The sequence below is a fragment of the Helianthus annuus genome, chromosome 15 (genome assembly GCF_002127325.2).
Source record: "Helianthus annuus cultivar XRQ/B chromosome 15, HanXRQr2.0-SUNRISE, whole genome shotgun sequence".
Classification (NCBI taxonomy): Eukaryota; Viridiplantae; Streptophyta; class Magnoliopsida; order Asterales; family Asteraceae; genus Helianthus; species Helianthus annuus.
The window spans coordinates 10,880,092-10,895,885 of NC_035447.2; the positions used below are offsets into that span (position 1 = coordinate 10,880,092).

General features: G+C 39.7%; 1 pseudogene; it reads left to right on the forward strand.

Annotated features, from left to right (window-relative positions):
• The first annotated feature begins 10,603 nt into the window (after nt 1-10,603).
• LOC110913256 lies at nt 10,604-11,213 on the forward strand (annotated as a pseudogene).
• Nucleotides 11,214-15,794: the final 4,581 nt, after the last annotated feature.

The window sequence follows — 15,794 nt, forward strand, 5'->3', positions numbered from 1 at the left end:
CTTTCCTGCTTAAGGCGTCGGCAACTACATTCGCCTTGCCTGGATGGTATCTTATCTCACAGTCGTAATCATTTAAAGTTTCCATCCATCGTCTTTGTCGCATGTTCAATTCCTTCTGATTGAACAAGTGTTGAAGGCTCTTGTGATCCGAATAAATTATACACTTGGTTCCATACAAGTAGTGTCTCCATAGTTTCAATGCAAACACAACGGCACCCAATTCCAAATCGTGGGTGGTGTAGTTCTTCTCGTGCACCTTTAGCTGTCGAGAAGCGTAGGCAATGACCTTGCCTCTCTGCATGAGTACACAGCCCATACCAGTGTGAGATGCATCGCAATACACTACGAATTCTTCTATACCATCAGGCAATGTCAACACTGGTGCATTGCTCAACTTCTTCTTCAAAATGTCAAAGGATTCCTGCTGCTTAGGGCCCCAATCAAACTTAATCTTCTTACGAGTCAACGAAGTTAGGGGCGCAGCAATCCTTGAAAAGTTTTCAATGAATCGCCTATAGTATCCTGCCAATCCAAGGAAACTGCGAATCTCGGTAGCAGTCTTTGGCTCCTGCCAATTCATAACTGCTTCTACCTTAGCGGGATCTACCTGGATACCACGCTCGCTTACCACATGTCCAAGGAATTGGACCTCGCGAAGCCAAAATTCACACTTCGAAAATTTGGCATAAAGTTTCTCATGATGCATAAGTTTGAGAATACAACGAAGGTGTTTCTCATGGTCAGCTTGGTTCTTCGAGTAGATAAGGATGTCGTCAATAAAAACGATGACGAATTTATCTAGATAAGGCTTGCAGACGCGATTCATGAGATCCATGAATGCGGCTGGTGCGTTAGTGAGCCCAAAAGGCATCACTAGGAACTCATAATGTCCATAACGAGTCCTAAACGCGGTCTTGTGCACATCTTCATCTTTGACCTTCAACTGGTGATAACCTGACCTCAAGTCAATCTTTGAGAAATAGCTTGCTCCTTGCAACTGATCGAACAGATCGTCGATCCTGGGTAATGGATATCTATTCTTAATAGTGACCTTATTAAGCTCACGGTAATCGATGCACAGACGCATCGAGCCATCCTTCTTTTTAACGAACAAGATTGGCGCTCCCCAAGGAGACGAGCTAGGTCTAATAAAACCTTTAGCTAACAGATCATCTAACTGCGTCCTCAACTCCTTCATCTCCATTGGTGCCAACCTATATGGTGCTCTTGCTACAGGCGCCGCACCTGGAATGATGTCTATTCGAAACTCCACTTGCCTATCCGGTGGTAAATCGGGGAGTTCTTCAGGGAATACTTCAGGGTATTCTGAGATGACAGGGATGTCTTCAATCCTAGGCTTCGGCTCATCAATAGTAACTTGTGCCATATAAATGACACATCCCTTCTGCAGGCATCTGGATGCCTTGAGTATGGACACTTGCTCCGGCAATCCATGCTGGGTATCTCCCTGGATAGTGAGTGACTCACCAGACGGAGTCTTCACTATTACTTGCTTTCTGTTGCACACAATCTGGGCTTGGTTACGCGATAACCAATCCATGCCTATCACTATATCGAATCCAGCTAGCTTAAAGGGAAGCAAGAATAACGGGAAAGAATGATTCCTAATGGATATAACACATCCATCTAGAACAGTCGAGGCGGTTTCTATGGTTCCGTCGGCTAATTCCACCTCATACTTCACACTTAAGGTTTTAACAGGTAGGTTTAACAACTTACAGAACTTATCATCTACAAATAACTTATCAGCTCCTGAATCAAATAGAACTCTAGCAAAAACATCATTTACAAGAAACGTACCTGTAATGACGTTGTCATCTTGAATTGCTTCCTTGGCGTCCATTTTGAAGACTCTTGCATTGGTCTTCTTCCCATCATCGGCTTTCTTTGCGTTCTTTGGGCAATTAGGCCGGATGTGCCCTTTCTCATTGCAACCATAACAAGTTGCATCCTTAAGCTTCTTGCAATCTAATGCCTTATGATCCGGGGACTTACAAATCCCACATGATTTCTGCTGAGATTGAGATCTAGACTCCTGCCTGCATCTCCCAAAATGATGCTTCCTACAAACCTTGCACCTGGGTTTCTCACCCGACTGATGATCTCCCTTCTTGAATCCCGACCCTCTCCTGTGGTCGTTGTTCCCTCGGTGTCTTTTCTCTGATCTCCGTGAGGTATCGTCCTCACGTTTCCTCTTGTTTTCCTCCGAGCTCTTAAGAGCTCTCAACCGGACTACATCCTGAGTGAGGGAGAGAGATAGATCAGCTACTGATCTGAACGTCGTAGGCCTCGATGCCTTAACGCTCGCCTTGATCTCTGGTGCCAAACCCCCAATAAAACGGGCAATCCTTCTCGGCTCTGGGGTTACCAAATATGGCACTAATCGAGATAAAGTGTTGAAGGTGGTGAGATATGCCTGGCAGTCGAGGTTCTTCATCACTAGGGATACGAAATCTGATTCGATCCTTTCGACTTCATGTTGTAGGCAGAAATTTTCTTTGATCAGGGCTACAAACTGATCCTATGACATACTGTAAAGAGTGGCCTTTCCGGCAGCTTGTAGGAGAGATTTCCACCACGCTAGCGCATCCCCCTTGAATGATTGGGACACGTACTTCACTACGTCCCGATCAGCACACCCGCTGATATCAACGACCGTATCCATCTCATCTAACCAGGTCATACAGTCGACCGCTCCTTTCTCCCCAGTAAAATCTCTGGGTTTGCATGAGATGAAATATTTATACGTACAGGACTTACTGTGCGTATCATGCTTCTGCTTGATCTCCTGTTTCGGGATACTACTGTGGTTGGAGGAGTGATTATCCTCATCATTCTTCTTCGGCTCCTCTTTCTTTGGCTCATCTTTCTTAGAAGGCGGCTTGCTATGAGCCTCAGAATGATTCCTGGATTTGGAATGTGGTACAGTTCGGGTCCTACTCCGAGTCCCGCTCGATTCTCTGAATTGCCTTTCAATGGCTTTGGCTACAGCATTCTCTACTAGTGCTTGCAGTTCCGCACCAGTTACATGAATCTTTGTGTTATCTGGGTGTTCCTCAGAACGACTGTTTGTTTCTTCCGATTTTGCCATGTAGCTTTTAAGAGCTACATAAAAGTAAGGACAAGGTCTATTTAGAAACCTAACAGTAGTATCGTTCTTGACGATTTATTAACCATGGTAATAATAGCCATATTAGTTAATTTATTTAATTTCATTCAGCACTTTTATTAGCAACTATATCATAGAATGAAATATACATATTGGCACAATAGGCCTAGTCACTTCGGACAACTTCTAAATTTTAAATTTAGAATTTATAGGATTGAAAAAAACAAATAAATCCTTTACTTGGCAGGGAGTTTATAAACCACGGCTGCCTTTTTGTTTTATATGACATTAGTCATAACCCGTAGGCATCAAGTCATAATCAGACATGTATACAGATATAATCTGTGGATAATTTATTAAAAGGGTGACATGTGTGATTTTACAGATCACGCTAGCCAAGAATGTTAACATGTTTGCAGATGTTAACAAAGATTTGAATCTTTTTAACCAGGTTTTACCATATTGGCCAGGCCTTTTAATAAGACATTCAAGCTAGGTTTTACCTTCTTAAGATTCTTATTATAATGGTAAATCAAATAATAATTGATATTTTTCATTTATTTGTATATTATGTTCATGCACATAGATAAAATGAAAAACTTAAATTAACCATTTTAAATAAAGTAGACTAGTACAACTTTTGCCCTAAACGGGACTTTAACTCAAATAACATGCCCACGCAGGGGCTAAACCAAATAACAAACAAAACAAACCCACGCAGGGGTTAAACAGAAACAACATACCCACGCAGGGGTAGAACAAGAGAAATATGCTCACGCAGGAGCAGAGTACAGGAATAAATGTCCACGCAGGGACATGAGTGAATGAGCTAACAAACAAAGGATTTAATAATCCTTCTTACCCTTACCCTTGATCAAGTCAACCATCTTCTTAAACATTCCGCGGTTGTGTCGGCGATCTTCCCGCATTTCCTGTCGCAACTCACGTCGCACGTCGTTTATCCCTTGCAGGATTTCTTGGACTTGCGGTGGCGACATCATCGGCGCCGGCGGCGGTGGCTGATACTGCGGTGGTTGAGAAGGCTGTGGCTGCTGGTATCCCTGCGGTGGGTATCCAAAAGTAGATTGCCCCGTAGCCCAAGTGCCTCCAAAAGGACCTTCAGGTGGGAGAGAGCTGTAGTTTGAAGCTATCCAGTAGGGATCTCCTGTGTAATCATAACCTGGAGGGTAAATCTGCTCAAAAGGGTTGAATGGTGCCGAGCTAGCATAAGCCGGGATTGGCTCTCCAAAGTTCTGCGGCGGCAGTGGCGCGATCGGTGCAGAAGTAACCTCTGAGACGGGATGCGGAGATTCTCCCATCTCTGACTCCTCGTGAAGCGGCGAGTAGCGGCTGCTACCTGAATGTCGAGGGGTGCCAATGTGAATCCCTCCTCGTGTAGACATACGGGCGTTCCTCCTTCGCCTCTGAGGCGGAGGAGGCAAAACCGGAGGTGGTGGCGGCGGCGGAGTGACCACGTCGCGCCAGAATCCCTCAGAAGGGTCCTGCTGCTGCTGAGGTTGCTGCTGAAGCTGCTGCTGAGAGTGATGCTGTGAGTGCAAGGGGGAGTTATGGTAGGACTGGTGCATGGGAGAGTTATGGTAGCTAGGGGTATAAACCCAGTCGTGCTGCTTGAACCTCTCCTCGAAACTATCGGGACCATTGTAAGGTGATCCCCTGAACGGTGACCCATCAGATATCTCAATGGGGTGGTTCGGAGTGCCGGACGGTGGCATGGAAGGATCGGTATCCTCATCGACCTCCATCTCATTGCCACCCGAGAAGTGGTCTTCAGGTCCAAGTGGGTTATGACCCACTGGTTCTTCCAAATAGGCATCAGGGTTGTACTGGCCCTGATAGACGGGTGCTGGGTAGTCATAAGGCGACTGGTGTAGAGGAATGTAAGATCCGTGGGAGTTGTGGGGCTCATTTTCAGAATGAGGCCCAAAAGAGTGGGGTAGGGAAGGTGAGGTACTCAGTGATGCCGAGTGCCTGGCGGGTTCAGCGAACGATCTCCAAAGATCTCGGGCATCAGTGTTTTGGGGTCCGGATGGGGTTCGCCTATGCGAAGGCCCAGCTTCATGGTCATGAGATGTGGCGAATGCTCCTCGTCCCCTTCCTCGTACACGTGGCGGCATTTTGAACCTGTCAAAAAGCAAACAAGTTGCACAACAAAATATATATGAGACAAAGTAAAAAAATATAAAAATAAAGGAATTTTGAACATTTCCTAAGTTCTTTGTCTAGACTCGAAAATCGAGGAATGTGCAATTGTGTAACTGAGATTAAACACAAAAGACTAGTGTTTAATTCACTCAGCGTTGGCTCTGATACCAACCTGTCACACCCCGATTTCCACGTGTCACCGGTGGGCCCGGTGTGGGGTATGGTGACGTAGTTGGCATCATCATAGACAAACAACACAATATAATAATGCACAGCGGAAGCAGAATAGATTCATTTCAACTTTAAATAAATGTAATATTAAATATCACGAATAGTTGAAACGGATCCACAGGCGGATCAAGTAAAATAAGATAATTGTTCAACAGTTTTATTGTCGTCCGAGCTTGCGAGACTATTGTGGACGCTCTAGGAGACAGCCAGCCTAGTACGTGTAGTACCTGCACTTAACCTTTTGGGAAAATACGTCAGTTTACACTGGTAAATACAAATTAACTGACTCATTTTGAAAATGATTGAAAATTGATTTAAATGCACATGGCATAAAAATATTTTTATAACTTGGGATAAGTATGCAATATAAACTTGTGAACGAATTACATGTTACTCGTGCGTTCAGTAGCCCGGGATCTTGTCCGGGTTAAAGATTAATAGACACACCACATTAAAGAGTTATACACGACGGGTGTACGCCTACACCCCGTGCTCAGGTCGTGGCCATCTCGTAAGATAATGCCAAGGATATCCGGGACACGGTCATTAACCCCCCAAAGGCTTTAAGTAAAACAAGACTGTTTAAACGAGCCGATCAAATTATTCAATTGAACACCCAAGGGTGCAAGATTTGTACGCTCGATCAAGCGGTATACTATATACTGTACCCCAAGCCCGTATAGGGAAAATAAGTTAAAAAGTATTTACCTGAGTAAGTATGAATCACAATTGGTAAGTGAGGGTAGCTTTTACTGGGCCTCCTATTCTGGAACAAAGGTTTATAATAACCTATTAGATTCCTAACGGGTCTTTATTTAAGCCTTAGCTTAGACCGGTTAGTTTTAAGGACGATACGGTTCAAGCGCACGATTAAGCGGAGACCGGATAGAATGTGATTTAGACCTGACAAGTTTGAATACTTGTATAATATGGGTATACTAAATACATTCTGGAATTTGAGACAAAAATGATAACGTTTGACCCGTTTCGGTCAATTTATGCAAACTAGTTACATAAACCGAACCGAACGCTAAAAGGGCGTTACGGTTAACCAAAAGAGTCATATGCAAGTTCCCTAAGGTAATATGCTTTAAATATGATTTAATATCAGCAAGTTATGTCCTATTATGCCCCGAATAAATTTAAACTCAATTTATGCCTTATAAGGGCATTTTGGTCATTTAAAAGATTATAAAAGAGTTAAATTGAAAATCTGAGTTACGGGTCTGATTTATACAGTAAATATACTTAATTTGACATACTATAACAGTAGGGTATGACCCATATACAAAACTTATCATTTAAAATCAAACTATGCACCGTAGGGGTATTTTAGTAATTTCACAAGGGCTAAAAATGTCAAAACTGGAAATCTGAGTTCAAAAACTTATACTTACTGTTATTTTATAAAAATTACACTAAATACATCAGTAGGTATAATCCTTATATGTTTAATATGGGTATAACGCATACTATGCGTTAAAAACGCTAAAAAGGCGATTTTAGAGCCGTTTTCGGGTTTTTAAAAGAAAGCTGAGATTTTTATATTTCCAAAATGTTTAAAATAATCTATTTAACAAATAAAATCAGTAGAAAATGGTTTGGGGTCAAAAGGATTTATAAAACTCATTTTATGGCTTAAACGGTCAAAACCGGCATTAATCGAATCAACTTAGCGACCCATGATACGATCAGCCAAAAATTAAATAAAAATCTTCAAAAATCCCAAAATATTATATAACATCAGTGGGTAAAAAGTTTTATATCAAAAAGTGGCCTTAAATAGGTTATACGCTAAATGCGCCGTTTATTTAACATAAAGCTATTGTTTTACGATATCGGCAATAACTCAAAATCTGGACCTCCAACTGATCTCAAATTTTCGGTGCAAGTTCATAAATCATTAATAAAGATTTCTACTTTTTCACTTTTCCAAAAATCACGTTTTATATAAAAAAGGGCAAAATAGTCAACTTTAAGCATAAATCGGAAACATGCATATGAATCGGTTAAGCATAGACTCAAGTTGTAAAAATTCCAGAGAGTTAAACTTAAAGAAAAATGGTCAAAAAAATAAGCTCTAATGCAGATCTCAAACATGCATGCACGGATCCGAATCGATAGTCAAAGAAAAAGTCGTTTTATAAGACTTTCGGTTCCGATCCGAGTTTATATTAAAGATTGTCGAGTTGATCATGATAAAACATATTCTTATATTCATTATAAAGTTATTTTTTATGATCAAACTGATTGCATGTCATCTACATTACCATTTATGCTATAATTTGCAAAAACACTTCCTGTTGACTTTTTAAGAACAACTTTGACTCGACAAATAGCATGCTTAGAGTGGGAATCAGAGAATACCCTTTTGAGGGTTTGTTTCCCACATAAATACCAACTTATAGGTACTTTCAATTTGAGAAATGACTGAGCCAAATTCGTTTAATCGAAAAGTCAAACTATATATACGACGGATTGACTTTTGGCTAAAAATCAAAGCTAGAACGAATTAGAGAATGTTATGAATGCTTACAAGAGTCCTAATGAAGCTTAGGAATCACTATGAGGCTGCCTTGTCGTCCAGAAAGCTCCTGGAAATGCCTTGTGAGTTCTTGCAAGTTGCTTGTGTTCTTGTTTACTACTCAAGACCCTCAAAATGTGAAGAATTAATCAGGTTATAAGGGAAATCAGGAGTTTGGAGAGTGCTACAAGTGTCCCAACATGCATGCTCATTCATTGGTGAGTTTTAGAGGTGGAGAAAGCTGTCAAGCACTCAAAAATCGAACCAAATGGTTACAGTTCGCGAAATTCTGCACCTGGGCAGGCCTCGCGTCACGCCTAGGGTCCTAGGTGTGACACCTAGTCCCATCTGATCCTCAAATCTCTTTAATATTGAAGTTTTGGTCCTTGGTCTTCGTATACGAGGTTTTGGCCATTTATTTTGACCCTTAGACCCTCAAACCTGATTTTTATGGACCTTGGGACTTTTACCAACATGGTAAAGTCCTTGGTTAACTTTGCGCTCACCCGAAAAGTCATGAAATTCGACGTTGACGCTTTTAACCCCTCAAGTACGGTTTTGGCCATAACTTTCTCATACGATAACGAAACTTCATGAAATTTTTACCACATATTCTACTGACTATATTCTAGCATTACAAAGCTTCGGGGCTGCCAAAAGTTCACTCAGAGGTATAAATTCAACATGTTGACACTTTTAGTCCCTATAGTTTGCAATTCCTCACTTTCGTGCATTTCTCGCTTCGTATGATCCATGATCCATCCGTTTAGGGTTATAAACATTATGTAGGGTTATTATGGAGTCTATTTATCCATTGTTGACACTTTGGACCCTTACGTTCCATAGTTTTCACTGTTTGTCAACTTTAGTCCCTCTAAAGTATGTTTTCGCAAATGCAAGGTCTATGACACGTGTCAATACATTATTGGACGTAAATTTTCGAGGTGTTACAATATTATAGACATTTCATTCAAGATTTTTCTAGAATAGTCATTCCATTAACCAAACTAACTTGCAAGTCCCTTAAGTTTGAATGGGGACCAAAACAAGAGGAAACATTCAATATTTTAAAGCAAAGGTTAACCAACGCCCCAATACTCGCCTTGCCAGAAGGAACTGAAGACCTTATAGTCTATTGTGATGCATCTAAATTAGGATTTGGATGTGTATTGATGCAACGTCAAAAGGTAATTACTTATGCCCCTAGAAAATGTCAAAGTGTTAAGTATAGGTGCAAACACTTTAAACTCTTTTTAAACTTGATTTTTACACCAAACCGGACCAAAGACGACAAGTATTTCGTTCACTGAATAGTGGAACGAGCTAACGTCGAAACCATCTCGAATTGGACTCAGAAACACATCCAATTCAGGCGAAAATACAACACTGAATGTCAAAAACAGCCACGTTTGTGAACTGGACTGTTCTGTGCGAAGCCAGCTTCGTACGAAGGCACTGCCTTCGTACGAAAGGACACGGCCTCGTACGAAGGCACTGCCTTCATACGAAGGCACTGGGTTCCCACTTAACAGCCCGATTCTCATACGTGATTTAATCAAAGACCTCTCCGACTTTAAGTTTAATTAGTAGCTTTAGGTTGGAGGGAGGAACACTCGATTTTTTTCCGAAGACGACCCGAAGACACTCGATTTTGGACAACGGAAGCAGCACGTGTACGAAGAGCCACCTTCGTACGAAGCTTCTGTTCTCCCACCGACACTTCGATTTCCGACCGTTTCAGCACTTTGGAGGACTTATGCTTCTGTTCCCATACGCCGGCTGACCCGGCGCTCCCTTCAATCCACTGAAGATCGTGTTTCTTAATTAGTACACGCTCTGTGAGTATACTCGAACCCATTTTCCTTTAACGCACTTTTGGGTGTTACATACATTCTATATCAAAACACAACTCACAACAAAAACACTTTATGAACACTAACCGCCCCCGCATGCTAAACGTGATTTGTTGAATGCTTGTTACTATGCTTATACAGTGTTACACTAGACCGCCTCTAGCAACGATAGTACTATAGTTTGGACTCGGCACCTGTGTGACAGGGGTTGCTAGGGATCTCATTACTTTACTTTATGTGTTCGCTTCGGTGAACATGTGTCGCGCTTACTCTACAACGCAGTTTCGTGGTAAGGTTGTATCATTGTTGGTAGTTACATGCTTCACCCGTTACGTGTTACTTGTTGGTTATGCGTAAAACACTTTTATTACTATTATCTATGCAAACTTGTGTCCTCACCTCTACTTTATGTATTGACTTTTATTTTAACGTATGTGACAGGTTGATGGATTGTTCTGCTGAAATCAAGATAGGAAGTCTAGAAACTCATCTAATAAAAAAATCTAGGTTGCCGGACTTGTTTTGTTTTTGAGAACTCACTGTCTGTAATAACTATGTGTTGAATAATTGTTCGTTGGTATGGGACAATGAATCTTTAAAAATATTGGTAATGGATAGTTGTTATGGATTCTCTTGAGCAATCTGGTTCGCCTAGTGTCGTGCCCCGATGATTCAGCCATCGATTGGGGTGTGACACCAACAATGGGCTTATCGATTTTACTCATACTCAGAGTGTTGAGCTGGGACGACTGCTTAAGTGAAAAAGCAGCTTGGAATACACCGACTTGGTTTGCAGTGTTCTTAGGCATGGCGAATCAACTAAACATCCTAGGGGTCATACCATGGTTTTCTGGATGTGTAGGAAGCTTTATGAAGTCTTTAGCAGTCGGATGGCATATCCAACTTTTAGTCCTCCAGAAGATGTATTTCTTCATTCACTATCTTATCTGTTTGTGGGTCAGACAACCCATATTGGTGCTTTATACCAAGCCTTCCTGAAAATGCACCTAACGGCTAAGGTCCCTAGAATACTTTCTACCTTGCTTTTAGCGTACAATAAAGACCTTTTTGGTGCACTTACCCATTACAGCAGTGGTTATGCGACGATATATTATGGAGGTATTTTATCCTTTTATATGTTTTTATTTTCTGAACTATATAATGTATGGGTGAGTTATGATGTGTTTTTATTGCAGTTGGTTATGTTAAACTTCGGGATTTCTTTAAGCTTGGAATATTGATGGCTTTTATCAACATGACAATTTGTGGGCTGATTGGAGCTTTATGGTGGAAGATTATAGGGCTTTATTGATATTAGTTTGATAAGAAATTAGAGGCTTATTATGATACTTTTATCATTATCTATTTCATCCTTAGGGGACTTCTATTTTAGAGTTGATCCAACTATCTAGTTTATGATGTAATAATAACTACGAACTCGTTTTTATTGCAGACTGAAACAGGTTAGTTTATCCATCCCAAATGGATATCCGAATTCATAAAAAAATTCAAAAAATTTGTTTTATGCATAGATTAAAACTAAACCAATGTTCGATTTTTCAAATTTTTAAAGTTAAAAACAACTAACTTTTATAAATCCATGTCCGAATCCGATTATTTACTATTTTTACTATATTTCGAACTAAGACTATCTCCAATGCTAAGGAGGCCCTGAGGCGCCCTTAGTTGCCTAGTCATATCATATCCATACAAATCCTTAAAATCCTTACAAATCCTTAAAACCTCTTAATTTTATCTCCAACCATACAAATATCCTTACATATCCTTAGATTTTCCACATCATCACCTGTTTTTCTTTAAATTCAATTACTTAAATTATTGAAATGTATATAAGTAATTCAATGATTAAATAGTTAATACAAGTAAATAAGTAATATCTAAAATAAAAAAAAAGTAAATTGATAAAAAAATTAAATACACATGCAACAGATTAGTTTTCTGAATTGGATTTTTTTGAATTTGCTTTTTAACTTAATTCTGTTAAGCTATTTTTAACGCTATTTTTACATCGGTTTGTAATTCGGAATAAAACTTAACTCTGTTAAGCTATTTTTAACATAGACTATTATCAGCCAAAAGTGAACCAATTCGGATTATTATCGGCAAATAACTGAGTCGAGATTATTACCGGCCAAATTGAGAAAGTTGGGATCATTTAAATCCAATTTGCCTTTAAAAAAGATAAAAACATAACTAAGGCATTACATAATAACAAAACTAAACTAGATTTAAACACAAACATTTTAAAATTAAACGTCAGAATAGATGGTTGACGCTGGTGGAGTTATCTAATTAAAATCTTATTTAATTAGCTAGTTGACAAATTATATAATATAAAATATGGCTTCTGTTGCACAATAACCAAAATCCTTTTGCCCTTGCAGACGGATCTATTATAGTTTTCAGATGAGAATTAATGGGCCCTTATGTGATATCCTACATCGGTTGTGAAGGGGAACAAAAGCTTCCTTATAAAGGGTTGGATACCTTCATCATCATGACGCGTTTTAAAAACCGTGAGGGGCGGACGCTGAGGGCGTGCTGGCTGCCAAAGCGGACAATATCATGGTGCGGTTACACTGGGCTGTTACAGATGGTATTAGAGCCAGGGCCAGATCGGTGGTGCCAGGTCCCGCGAGGACGCCGGACCCCTTAAGGGGGGTGGATTGTGATATCCGACATCGGTTGTGAAGGGGAACAAAGGCTTTCTTATAAGGGGCTGGATACCTTCACCATCATGACGCGTTTTAAAACAGTGAGAGGCGGACGCTGAGGGCATGCTGGCTGCAAAAGCGGACAATATCATGGTGCGGTTACACTCGGCTGTTACAGATGGCATCAGAGCCAGGGCCGGACCGGTGGTGCTAGGTCCCGCGAGGACGCTGGAGCCTTTAGGGGGGGGGGGTGGATTGTGATATTCAACATCGGTTGTGAAGGGGAACAAAGGCTTCCTTATAAAGGGCTAGATACCTTCACCATCATGACGCGTTTTAAAACCGTGAGGGGCAGACGCTGAGGGCGTGCTGGCTGCCAAAGCGGACAATATCATGTTGCGGTTACACTGGGCTGTTACACCTTAAATGTGGATTATTCCACATCATCATGGGCATGGACGATTCAAATGCGTTGGGGATAGTCTAAATATAGTGCTCATATAGTATATATTTAAAAAAAATATTAGTTTTCGGATATCGGATAATCCGATTATCCAGAACTTTTAGAAATCCACATCTGAATCTGAAAATTTGGATTATCCAGTTTTCAGACATCCGAATTTTCAGATACGAGTTTTTGGACTTGTGAATTTTCGGATATTTCAGATTCAGTTTCAGATCCGGATTTTTTTAACACGTTGAATTCTATTTTAGTCATTTGACAATTTCAAGTTAAAAATATTTAGAGCGTAACGAACATAATAGGGATTCCAAATGATCAAAACTGTTAGGTACGAAAAATATTTAGTAAACACAACCGGAAACTAAAACATGTATATGATCTCTGAAAATCTAGATCTAGAAGAGAGTTATGTGCCTCCATCAAACAATTAACCCTCTTATTTCGTAAAAAAAAACCTAAAAACACACAACAAAAATTAAAACATATACGCTCTTTCAAAACCTGTATTCAATCTTCAATTTGTGGATAAAAAAAATACCTAACAAATAACGCCTCCTTTATCCTGTTGAGTCGAACAAGACAAAGAAATCGTTGTTATTTATTTGGGTTTGCCAACCCATTTGACGGGATTGAAGTCAAATATAAAAAAAGTTTAAAACAAAACTTTATATGAAGTAGTGGTTCTTGAACTAAAAATAGACGATCATAAGGAGATAAAATAAGGTAAAATGATTTCTCAAAAGACAAATAGTTCATCTTCTAATATAGGTGCATTCCTTTATTCTTCAAACATTTTGGTATTGGTATTGTACAATCCTTTGACATTCCTATTCAGCCAAATCTTCTAAAAGGTTGCCGCCATAACACATCTAATTGCCTTATCTACTTCGTGGTCTTTAGCGATTCAACACACTTTAGGAATTCCTTTATGTTGATAAGAGTATAGAATGTGTCGATTTTCAGCTACACACCAATCGCCCACCATAGTGACTTTGTTGCGTACAAGTGACCAAAAGGTGATCTACGATTTCCAACATGTATCTGTAGGATCAGACCTTGGCTAACAAACACACACACACACAAAACTCATGAAATACACCAACTGTGTTTTATATCTAATTTGATTGAATCGGAAGAGTTAAAATAGCTAAATGAAAACTTAAGTATAAACTTGTTTATATAGGGAGATACAAACCACAGTCAATTTGCAGCACATCCAACCTCCGGTCAACCTTTATTTTTAGTGATTCAATTAGTTGATTTTCCAATTTAGTTGATTTTCTGCCAATGATCTCTAGACCAAGTGGTGGAGTGCTTGCATTTCTCTTGAGAGATGCAAGTTCGACTCTCACTTGGTGCAGAGTGAGGCACTGGTGGGCAATGATAGGAGACCCAGGGAAACCTGGGTTGGATCCTTGAGCCAAACGGGTTTTACTGGTAATTTCACTGTCGTACCTACGGGCGGGTGGGTTACCGGGTTTTCCCCGGAATTGGTGGTGGACTCGGGTTACTCTCGGAGTACTCCGTTTGTCCAGTGGGTGCCCCGAGAGTGCTCGGGATTGAGTTTGTTGGCTGTTCAAAAAAAATTAGTTGATTTTCTTGTAATTGATGTTGACTCATGTAGTTATACATTTTGTAATATGATATTGTTATCTAATTTAAAAAAAAATCATGGCATTGTTGTTTACATTAAATTGTTTTTTAGGGGTAAGGCTACAAGATAAGCATGGCGATATTGGAAACAGTTTAGATTAGTGAAGTGTTTTTGAGTTGATTACATTACTGCTTTTTGAGATGGTTAATTAAGCTGTTGTTTTTTTTAACTACCTGTTTGATTACTGCCTTTTGAGACGGTTAATTAATATGTTTTTTTTACCTACCTGTTTGATTACTAACTGGTTGTTTGATGTGTATGGATGGATCAACAGGCGTCTAGCAGCTCTACAGCTTTATTATTGACGGGTGGAGCACAAAACAAGTTGTGCATGCAATTAGCTGAGAGCTCAGGGGTGATAATCAAAAGTCCATGGGTTGGAATATTGATGGCTTTTATCAACATGACAATTTGGGGGCTGGTTCGAGCTTTAAGGTGGAAGATTATAGGGCTTTATTGATATTAGCTTGATAAGAAATTAAATGCTTATTATGATACTTTTATCGTTATCTATTTCATCTTTAGGGGACTTTTATTTTAGAGTTGATCCAACTATCTAGTTTATGATGTAATAATAACTACGAACTCGTATTTATTGCAGACTGAAATAGGTCAGCTTATCCATCTCAAACGGATATCCGAATTAATAAAAAAATTCAAAAAATTTGTTTGGTGCATAGATTAAAACTAAACCAATGTTCGATTTTTCAAATTTTCAAAGTTTAAAACAACTAAATCTTATAAATCCACGTTCGAATCCGATTATTTACTATTTTTTTACTATATTTCGAACTAAATATAGTGCTCATATACTATATATATTCAAAAAAAATATTAGTTTTTGGATATCGGATAATCCGATTATCCGAAAATTTTAGAAATCCACATCTGAATCCAAAAATTCAGATTATCCGGTTTTCGGGCATCCGAAATTTTGGATATTTCAGATTCGGTTTCGGATCCGAATTTTTAACACCCCTTGTTCCAACCCAAAAGTTGTTGAATTCTGTTTCCCCGCACTAGCTTCTCTTATGCTCACTCCACTCATCGTATACAAAATTTTTTCCCCCTGAAACAAAGTACACCAAGGATGCTGCTATT